We start from the raw sequence: 11201 nt of genomic DNA, 5'->3' as shown, positions 1-11201 counted from the left end.
CTACATCCTGCAAGCTGTCCTCTAACCTCCATGGGCATGCTGTTGCACACACACACACAAACACACACACACACACACACCCCTACATCCTGCAAGCTGTCCTCTAACCTCCATGGGCATGCTGTTGCACACACACACACACACACACACACACACCCCTACATCCTGCAAGCTGTCCTCTAACCTCCATGGGCATGCTGTTGCACACACAAACACACACACACGCACACACATACATACACACACATACATACACACACATACACACACACACCCCTACATCCTGCAAGCTGTCCTCTAACCTCCATGTGCATGCTGTTGCACACACACACATACACACACACACACCCCTACATCCTGCAAGCTGTCCTCTAACCTCCATGTGCATGCTGTTGCACGCACACACATACATACACACACACACACACACACCCCTACATCCTGCAAGCTGTCCTCTAACATCCATGGGCATGCTGTTGCACACACACACACATACACACACGCACACACACACACACCCCTACATCCTGCAAGCTGTCCTCTAACCTCCATGGGCATGCTGTTGCACACACACACACATACATACACACACATACATACACACACATACACACACACCCCTACATTCTGCAAGCTGTCCTCTAACCTCCAAGTGCATGCTGTTGCACACACACACATACACACACACACACCCCTACATCCTGCAAGCTGTCCTCTAACCTCCATGTGCATGCTGTTGCACGCACACACATACATACACACACACACACACACACACCCCTACATCCTGCAAGCTGTCCTCTAACCTCCATGGGCATGCTGTTGCACACACACACACAAACACACACACACACACACCCCTACATCCTGCAAGCTGTCCTCTAACCTCCATGGGCATGCTGTTGCACACACACACACACATACATACACACACATACATACACACACATACACACACACACCCCTACATCCTGCAAGCTGTCCTCTAACCTCCATGTGCATGCTGTTGCACACACACACATACACACACACACACCCCTACATCCTGCAAGCTGTCCTCTAACCTCCATGTGCATGCTGTTGCACGCACACACATACATACACACACACACACACACACCCCTACATCCTGCAAGCTGTCCTCTAACCTCCATGGGCATGCTGTTGCACACACACACACATACACACACGCACACACACACACACACACACACACCCCTACATCCTGCAAGCTGTCCTCTAACCTCCATGGGCATGCTGTTGCACACACAAACACACACACACACACACACAAACACACACACACACCTACATCCTACAAGCTGTCCTCTAACCTCCATGGGCATGCTGTTGCACACACACACACACATACATACACACACATACATACACACACATACACACACACCCCTACATCCTGCAAGCTGTCCTCTAACCTCCATGTGCATGCTGTTGCACACACACACATACACACACACACACACCCCTACATCCTGCAAGCTGTCCTCTAACCTCCATGTGCATGCTGTTGCACGCACACACATACATACACACACACACACACACACACACACCCCTACATCCTGCAAGCTGTCCTCTAACCTCCATGGGCATGCTGTTGCACACACACACACAAACACACACACACACACACACCCCTACATCCTGCAAGCTGTCCTCTAACCTCCATGGGCATGCTGTTGCACACACAAACACACACACGCACACACAAACACACACGCACGCACGCACACATACACACACATATACACACATATACACACATACACACACATATACCCACACACATACACACACACACCTACATTCTGCAAGCTGTCCTCTAACTCCCACAGGCATGCTGTTGTACACACACATACACACACACACACACACACATCTACATCCTACAAGCTGTCCTCTAACCATGCACACACACAAATATTTATGATTGGAGCTGGAAAGGTGGAGGAGCACAGGGAGGCCCATTCCACAGCACGGGAAGGACATTGACAGTGCTCCACAGACCCATGGCCAGATGCCATGGATCAGAAAATGATAGGTTTTCTCTTTGAGGGAAAGCCCTCAGCATCATGCAAATTAAAAAAAAAATTAACTTGGCACCGAGGTGCAAATCTGTGACTCCAGCACTTGGGATGCTGAGGGAGGAGGATGGAGAGCTCGTGGTAGCCTTTACTGCACAGCAAGTTAGAAGACACCTAGGTTACTTGAGAGCCTGTCTGGAGATGTCTCAAAATGTTGACTGACTAGTACGCCACTTACAGCAGCAGCAGCCTCTAGCTACGTGGAGCAAGTGGTCTCTCTGTCTGGGCACGGGTGAGCCAGTGAGGTTTGCACAGTGCTAACGTTGTGTTTCTTTGATTGTGTCCACCCTTGGTAAGTGATAAATTTGGAGACTGTATTTAAGGAAGTCGTTGAAGTTAAATGAGGTCATAAAGCAGAGGAAGAGACTACAGCGGGACACACATCCGAAGGAAGGTCATGTAAGGACAATGGGAGAAGACGGCAGCCAGGAAGAAACCCCTAGGCCGCTCAGACTTTCAGCCTCCAGCCACTGGAGACTGTGTCAGCAGCGGGATGTATTATGTAACCTGCCATTTCCAGCTCTGGGGTCGGTGACATTGTTGATAGTTGCTGGCTCTGGAGCTGTGAATGCAGACATTTAGAGGCAGTTTCTGAATGTCCTGCAGCTCATCACTGTCCCGTGTGAAATACTCTTCAGAGCCCCTTCCAGGCATTGAGAAACAGTGCCTTCTTAACAGCCTCCAGTGGAAGCAGGCCACTGGGCAGTAATTTACAAGACTCATTCTTTCTTTTTTTTCTTTTTTTTCTTTTTTCCGGAGCTGGGGACGGAACCCAGGGCCTTGCGTTTGCTAGGCAAGCGCTCTACCACTGAGCTAAATCCCCAACCCCACAAGACTCATTCTTTAAACTAAGAAGTAGATGTATACAGCTGAGGTACAGAACACATACTTAACTTGGTGGGAGGGGGCAGCGGCTGGTTATCCCGCCTTCCGTTGTTTTGATCCTCAGATAATATATGAAATCAAATATGAATCATAAAAATATAAAACTTAAGCTGAAACATCCCACCCCCCGCCCTTCCTGGGGATTGATAAGTAGATGAGACACCTGATCACAGTTGCTGTCCCAGATCCTCTTTACTGGGTCTTGTGACCGAAACTTCCATTCAGGAACAAAACACTTCTAAAGGTCTAGGAACGGAGTGTGACCAGTGTAGGCACTGACACCGGGCAAGTCCCCGCCTTGTCTCTTAACAACCAGGATAGAAACTCCAGCCTGGGTTCTCTACTCGAAGATTGGCTCATCTTGTGGTTGCCTGAGCAATGCTGGCACAGCTTCTCCTGGAGGATTATCTGACCCCCATTCCCCTACCATCCCCAGAGGGAAAGCCCTAGCGCAACGGACAGCTGAAGGAAGAAACATCTCCTGGGACAGCAAGTTCCCAGGAACCCTTGGGGCTCCGCCAGGACAAGCCAGTCTCTCAGGGAACGACAAATGGGGTGAGGAAAGGAAGTGGTGCAAAGTGTGTGCTCTAGAATGGAGAGTGCAGCCAGGCCGTGGTGGCCTATGCCCTTAATCCCAGCGCTCAGGAGGCAGAGGTGGGCGGATCTTTGAGTTCAAGGCCAGCCTGGTCTATAGAGGTAGTTCCAGGACAGCCAGGGCTACATAGAAAAACCCTGTCTCAGAAAGAAAAAGAGAGGGAGAGGGGAAAGGGGAGGGAGGAGAGAGAGGGGGAGAAAGAGGGGAAGGAGAGAAAGAGGGAAAGGGGAGGGAGAGAGAGGTGGAGGGAGGGAAAGAAAAAAAAGGAAAGTGCATTTATTGATCTATTGAATCGATGGTGTGCCTGATGCATGTGTATGAGGATCATATTTCCAGATGCAGAGACTCTAGGACTGTATCAGTCAGGGTTCTGCAGAGGAACGGAACACAGAAAGAGATTCATGGCCAGATACGGTGGCACATGCCCACAAACCCAGAATCTGATACGGGGAGGGAAGGAAGGAGGATTTGATAGTTAGAAACCCGCCTGGACTACATAATGGTGTTTAGGTTCTGTTGCTGTGATAAAGACCATAACCAAAAGCAATTAAGGGACGAAAGGGTTTATTTGGCTTACATATCCCTGGTCACGGCCCAGTGAAGGAAGACAAGGCAGGAACCTAGCGGCAAGAACTGAAAAAAAAAGCCAGAGTAACTGTGTTCACTGGCTTGCTCTCCAAGGCTCACTTTCCAAGGCTTGCTTGCTCGACCTGCTTTCTATACAGTCCAGGGCCCGCCCACTCAGGGGTGGCCCCGCCCACAGCCGCCTGAGCCCTCCCACATTAGTCATTAAAAAAAAAAAAAATACCCCACGAACTTGCCCACAGACCAATCTGATGGAGGCATTTTCTCAAGTGAGGTTCCTCTTCCCAAATGACTCTAGTTCGAATAGAGTTGACAAAAAGCCAATCAACTCGGAGGCCTTGTCTCAAGAAAACAAAAAGAGAAGAAAGAAGAGGAACAGAGGAGAGGGTGACAAGAAATTTGTTTACTTAGGTGACTATAGAGGCAGAGAAGTGGTGGCATCTACAGGCTAGGATCCCAGAGAAACTAAAGCTATAGTTTCAGCTCAAACCCAAGGTCTCGATTGCTTAAATTCTCGAAACTACGAACTCCATTGCCCAAGGGCAGGTAAAGACAGATGACCAGGTAAAGGGATAGTGAGGATTAACCTCCCCTGTGTCTGCATTCTAGTAGGGCCACCAATGGATCAGACAGTATGTTTTGTCTTTTTATTTTATGTGAATGGGTGTTTCGCCTGCATATGTATGTGTGTGCACTGTGTGCATTCCTGTTACCCTCAGATGCTAGAAATGGGGTTCAGATCCCCTGGGACTAGAGTTACAGATAGCTGTGAACCATCATGTAGGTGCTGGGAATCTTTGTAGGTCCTCTACAAAGAGCAGCGAGTGCTCTTAAGTACTGAGACATCTCTCCCTCCAGCCCTGAGTAGCCATGAAGTGGCAGAAGGGAGCGCCTGGGCAACCCTGCCCCTGGGCAGACCCATGCCCCTGAGTGGATCCATGACCCTGGGCGGACCCATTTCCGGCAGAACCATGTCCAATTATTCTCTGTGAGAAATCAGCCAAAAGAGTTTATTGGTGACCTGTAGAAAGGGGTAGAGGCAGAGAACAGGGATAGAGAAAGACACAGAGAGAGAGGAAGAGAGAAAGAGGGGAAAAGACTGGTTGAGGACACATGGGGAAGGGGTGGTGGAGAGAGAAGGTGGCAGGGAGAGAAATGGGAAATGGAGAAAGGCCAAACAGTCTTTTTTAAAACGAGCCAGGCTCTTAACCTGGCTAGCAACTGTTGCTAGGTAACTGTGTTGGGCGGAGCCTAGAGGAAATGCTAACGCGGAGAGTCTAACTTTTTACCAATTCAAATATTGATCTCAACCAGAAAACCTTCACAGGTGCGCCCAGAATCACCATGCTACTAGCCGGCAGGGCGTCCTTTGACCCAGTTAAATTGAAATTCAGTGTCACAAGGACTTTTCTTTTTGTAAAGAGCCTTGTAGGTCACACAGCACCCGCTTAAGCAACGAGGCTGCTGAAAGACCCCAGGCCTGGAGGGCAAATCCCTCCCACTTACTGACATTGACCTCCAGCTGCTTCTCCGCCCCCAAATTCTTCCCCTAACTCTCTCTGTCCGCCCACCCCCGCCCCCAACTCACCAGGCTTCAGCCACACTGGCCTGCTTCTTTCTGTCTCTTACATAATCCGAACTTCCTTTCACCTCAGAGCCTTCACACTTCCTGTTCCCACTGGTCAGACGGTGGCCCCAGCCCCTTACCAATGGCGCCTCAGCCTCGTGCCAGCTCTGCACTCTCCCTGAAGAGAATGGTTACAGTGATTGCGTGTTCACTGCCTTCCTGCGCAGAACTCGAGCGTAGTTTAATGGACCTTTATTTCTTCATTTGCAGTCGATCTCCACCACTGGGACTGAGCTCCACAGAGGACCGGAATCCTGGGTCTGACATTGAGGTAGAATTCAGGTAGAAGCTGTGTGTGTGTGCGTGTCTACAAGAGTGCGCGCGCCTGTGCCTGTGCGCCTGCGTGGTGTGTGTGCTATATGTAGACATGCGAGTACACACACTTGAGTGTGTATATGTGTGCAAAGGGAAACGTTGGGTGTCCTGCTCTCTCTTTTCCTTTGCCCTACTCTCATGAGACAGGCTCTCTCACTGAACCTGGAGCTAGGCTGGCAGCTCCCAAGTCCCAGCTATCCTCCTGCCTCCAACCTCCCACAGCTTTTATAGCCCTGGAATCCAAACTCAGGTCTTCATGGTTCTTGCCCACTGAGCTCTCTCTCCAATCCAATGCTCTCCCTTCTCCCCTTCCTCCCTCCCCCCCCTCCAGACTTTTGCAGTAATGGGGAATGAAAATCCACTCAAAGCCTGGCACATGCTCAGTGCATGCAGAGCTCCACCCCTGCCCTATGGCCTACTTTACTTAGCAAAATGAAACCATAGTTTTCCAGCGTCTTTAAGGGCTGGCACTGGAGATAAGGTGCCCCTGTCCTAGTGGAACCAGCAGGTCAGTGGGAAGGGCCTTGGGGCAGAGCCACGAAAGCTGTAAGGAAGGAGTAGGCAGAGTCCCAAGGGAGCAGGAAAGGTCACTTCCAACCCTTAGGAGCCAAACCACACAAAACAGGTTCTCGGTGCCTCAGTCTCTTCCTTTGTAAGGGGGGGGGGGGTTCGATAACGTGGCCTCTGCTTTGTGTTACTGTGAGTGAATCTAGGAGAACAGCATGAGACACACTCTCTACTTGTGACCAGATGCCGGACCTGACAGGCCTGGCCTCTTTCACATGGAAATCTCCTAACTCAGCTCTGCTCACGCTGTGGCTGTGCCAAGGCTGCAACTGGAGCCAGCTCTTTGGAAGGACACAAACACGGATCATTTCTATGAGCTAATGAATTCTTTAAATCCTTGGGACCTACTGGCCCTGGGCAGAGTGCTTTGATTCCCTCTTTCGGAGTAACTGGGCCTAGAAAAATAAATAGCCACAGAGGGTTAGGACCCTGCAGGGCTAGGGCCACACAGGGCTAGGGATGTAGCTCGGTGAGTAGAGTGGTTGCCTGGCACACATGAAGCCCCGGGTTCTATCCCCTGCACTGCAAAAACTGGAGCAGATCTGTCTTTTGTGTACTAGATAGATGGAGGCAGAAGACTCAGAAATTGAAAGCCCTCTTTGGCTAGATATCAAGGTTGAGCCCCACCTGGACTACACAAGAGCCTTTCTCAAAACAAGCAAGCAAGCAAACAAACCATAATTGCTCACAGAAAAGTGTCTTGGTGACCCTGAGGCTATTCTGCCTCCCCTACAGCACAGGGACCTCTGTATGAGTCATTACCAGGTGTCCCTGACTTCGACCTAGGACTTTCAACTTTGAGTGACTGTTGGTGTCAGACACTTCAGTCCCTTGTCTTCCAGAGGGGACTCTTAAATGCTGCTAGATGCAATTGAGGCGAAGCCACCACGTCCAGCAGACAGAGCCCCTCCCTACTCAGACACTTCAGCCTTACCCGCAGTCCTTCCTTTCTGGTTTGCCTGCCTAGCAGAATAAACAGAGGATACCCGGATTTCTGTTGTGGATCTAGGATCTGCACTTTGGCTCTGAGCCTCTAGGTCTGGGCATGCTTTGAAAGTGTAACCAGATCAGGCTTGGTTTGGGGGGGCCAGCAGTTTCCATTGGAATAGCATGGTAACCCCAGGCCCTCTCTTCCGCTCCCTTCCTGCTCCTCTCCAGCCCCACAGGATTCATGCCTTGTCAGCCTTTCTCTCCAGGCTCCAGGCCTTGTCCCCCCAAGCTCTCTATCCCTAGGTCACTCTCCCAACTCTTGCCGATCAATTTTCAGGTACCCCTTCCTCAGAGAAACTCCCAATGCCTTCCCAGAGGAATTCAATGACTCTCGGCTCTCATACCTTTCAGGGCTTTTGCATTTTCTAAGGATCTCAATGAAGCTTGCGTTCTGAAGGCCAGCGTCACGGTCAGATTTGTAGCAGAGAAAGGGGCAAATCAGCATTCATCATGTGCAGGCGTGAATAAATGAATGAATGAATGAGGTCTGTTCTGGTCCCCTGCTCCTCAGGGTTGGATGCTGGTATGAATCTAGGTATCATTTTATCTCCAACACAAGATGGCCATATTAATGCCCTTGGTCCAGCATCCCTCAGAACTCAGAGCACTCAATTCTGGGAGCAACAGGTCTTTTCCTGTGCTGGTTTGAATAGGTTTGGCCCCTGTCATAGGGTTTTACTGCTGTGAACCACGACCAGGGCAACTCTTATAAGAATAGCATTTAATTGGGGCTGGCTTACAGGTTCAGAGGTTCAATCCATTATCATCAGGATGGGAACACGACAGCATCCAGGCAGGCATGGTGCAGGAGAACATGAGAGTTCTACATCTTCATCTGAAGGCTGCTAATAGAATAGTAGCTTCCAGGCAGCTAGGATGAGGGCCTTAAAGCTCATACCCACAGTGACACACCCACTCCAACAAGTCCACACCTATTCCAACAGGGCCACACCTTCTAATAGTGCCACTCCCTGGGCCAAGCGTTCTAACACATGAGTCTATGGGGGCTGTGATGGTTTATATATGCTTGGCCCAGGGAATGGCACAATTAGAAGGTGTGGTCCTGTTGGAGTAAGTGTGGCCTTATTGAGGAAAGTGTGTCACTGTGAGGGTGGGCTTTGCGATCTCTAGGCTTAAGTTCTGCCCACTGTGGAATTCCAGTCTCCTCCTGGCTGCCTTCAGATCGAGATGTAGAGCTCTCAGAACAGATTCTCCTCCAGCGCCAGGTCTGCCTGCAGGCTGCCATGCTCCCTGCCATGGTGATAATGAACTAACCCTCTGAACCTGTAAGCCAGCCTGATTAAATATTTGCCTTTATAAGAGTTGCCTTGGTCATGGTGTCTCTCCACAGCAATGACATCTCCTCACGTCAGAGCCACACTGTGTGGACAAGAACCCACCTTTCCTCTTGTGCTGAGGATCCTCAAAGGCCTTTCTGCCACTCAGTGTAGCATAAATCTGTTGCATTTAAAAAAAAAACCACGAGGTTGGGGATTTAGCTCAGTGGTAAAGCGCTTGCCTAGCAAGCGCAAGGCCCTGGGTTCGATCCCCAGCTCCAGAGAAAAAAGAAGAAAAAAAAAAAACCCACGTGACGGGTTCCCACACTGCAAGCTTCTCTCCAGGCCTCTCTCTGACCCAGGCAGTCCTCGGGCCGTTCCATCATGGCACCTTGCTACTTTGGTCTCTAATGTTAGCTCCAGTACCCGTGGGGCCATATAGACGTAACCTAATTTATCTCTGATTAGTATCTCTCCTGGCAGATCTCTATTAACCTCAAACTCTCTGGTTCAGTTACCCGGTATAATCATGGCTTTCGAAGTCCAGCTTGGGGCTGGCCTATCACGGCTCCCTGCCATGGACTCTGCCCATACTCCCAGCAACCCAGTGAAATCAAGACTCAACAAACTGTAATTTATCAATCAGATTTATATGGTAAATTCTCAATCCACAATACATCCACACAATAAACTCACAACCAATTGATAAGGATATAAACCTCCTCCTAGATAAGAAATTTGCCTACAGAAATCAATCCCAACTACTTTGGCAATGCAAGACCATTTCTGACTCTGGACAGGACAATGTACTTAATCTCTCTCATTCAATCTCTCTCTCTCTCTCTCTCTCTCTCTCTCTCTCTCTCTCTCCCCCTCTCCCTCTCCCTCCTTCCCTCCCTCCCTCTCTCCTTCCCTCCCTCCCTCTCTCCCTTCCTTTTCCCCTTTCCTCCCCACTTCTCTCTCTTGTATGCATATGTCTTACACATGTATGTTTGCATGGATATGTTCGTGTGTGGGGGAGCAGCACATGCATGTGTGTGCATAAGCCAGAGTTTAAAATCAGGTGTCTTTCTCGCCCTTAAAAAGACAAGCAAACAACAGACAACAGGGTCTCTTACTGACCCTGGAGCTGATTGGTCCAGGCAGGATGCTTGATGAGCTCACCCTGTCTCCACCCCCTTGGCATTGGCACCGGGGAACATGCACATCATCGGCCTGGCTCTCACATGGTGCTGAGGATTCAAACTCAAGTCCTCGAGTTTGCTCAGCCTTAGCACGCTGTCTCCCAGCAGTTAGCCTCTCTTGAATGAATGGAGATAGTAAGCCCCGAGTGGTTGGGAGGCTCACGTAGATAAGGTGTATGAAGGGCTGCTGTGCCGCAGCCGACAGACTCAAGGGGCATGACCGAGGATCTAGCTCAGTGAGGGAGAGCTCACTTAGCACATGTGCGATTCGAAGGAGAAGAGTGTTTGGGGGACGATGAACAGGGACAGAGCGTTTGCCTGGTGTGCCTGGCATTGCATCTAGAACTCACCCGCAGTTGGTGTCTGGCTGTCAGATGAAGTGAAGCAGACACAAAGTCCTTCATCTGCAGTTGTAAAGCCCCCAAAGTCACAAAGGCGAGATTAACCCTGTTGGCATCAGAAGGTCACCTGGCAAGACCTCATCTGGCAGCACAACCTGACCTTTACTTACCACAAAGCTGCTTAAAGGGTGCTTGTTAATCCCTGCATGTGACCACTCGAAACTTTATATCTGGAAATGCAGTGCTGCCAGAGCCAGGCATACCTGCTATCCGACTTCTGGAAAATCATTCCAACCTGGAAAGCACATCTAGGCTTCTGCTGTCATACACTCTCCCTGAGCTGTTCCCCCTGACCTAAGCATTGTGCTTATAACACCCTTGGCCCATGACTGTCTCTGTGTCTCTGTGTCTCTGTGTCTGTCTCTCTGTCTGTCTCTGTCTCTCCCTGTCTCTTTCTCTCTATGTCTCTCTCTGTCTCTGTCTCTCTTTCTCTCTCTCTGTCTTTCTGTCTCTCTCTCTCTCACACACACACACACACACCTGGCTGTCCTAAAACTTGCTCTGTAGACCAGACTGGCCTTGAACTCAGAGATCTGCCTGCCTCTGCCTCCTGAGTGCTAGGATTAAAGACATGTACCACCGTGCCCAGTCAGTCCTTTCTTTTAAGATTAGAACACCCTTAACATCTTTCTTTACAGCCCAACCTAGTCTCTTGTGTTTGAAACAAAAG

At 50.0% G+C, this 11201-nt stretch overlaps 2 long non-coding RNA genes across 3 annotated transcripts; one reads left to right on the top strand and one right to left on the bottom strand.

The window, feature by feature from the left end:
• Window positions 1-3880: 3880 nt before the first annotated feature.
• Window positions 3881-6069, bottom strand: LOC148006166 (uncharacterized). Its single transcript, XR_015621347.1, has 3 exons — window positions 5988-6069; window positions 5759-5915; window positions 3881-4218 (listed from the first exon to the last, which is right to left on the bottom strand). It is a non-coding gene; the product is annotated as an uncharacterized LOC148006166 (long non-coding RNA).
• On the top strand, window positions 5842-8150 carry LOC148006165 (uncharacterized). Of its 2 annotated transcripts, none has more exons than XR_015621342.1 (2): window positions 5842-6079; window positions 8021-8150. It is a non-coding gene; the product is annotated as an uncharacterized LOC148006165 (long non-coding RNA). The 2 variants fall into 2 exon arrangements; XR_015621343.1 differs by having other exon boundaries at window positions 5983-6068.
• Window positions 8151-11201: the final 3051 nt, after the last annotated feature.

This window comes from Rattus norvegicus, chromosome 5 (genome assembly GCF_021556685.1).
Source record: "Rattus norvegicus strain SHRSP/BbbUtx chromosome 5, alternate assembly SHRSP_T2T, whole genome shotgun sequence".
Lineage (NCBI taxonomy): Eukaryota > Metazoa > Chordata > Mammalia > Rodentia > Muridae > Rattus > Rattus norvegicus.
The sequence above is the reverse complement of the archived record's forward strand: the minus strand, read 5'-3'. Positions and strand labels throughout refer to the sequence as shown.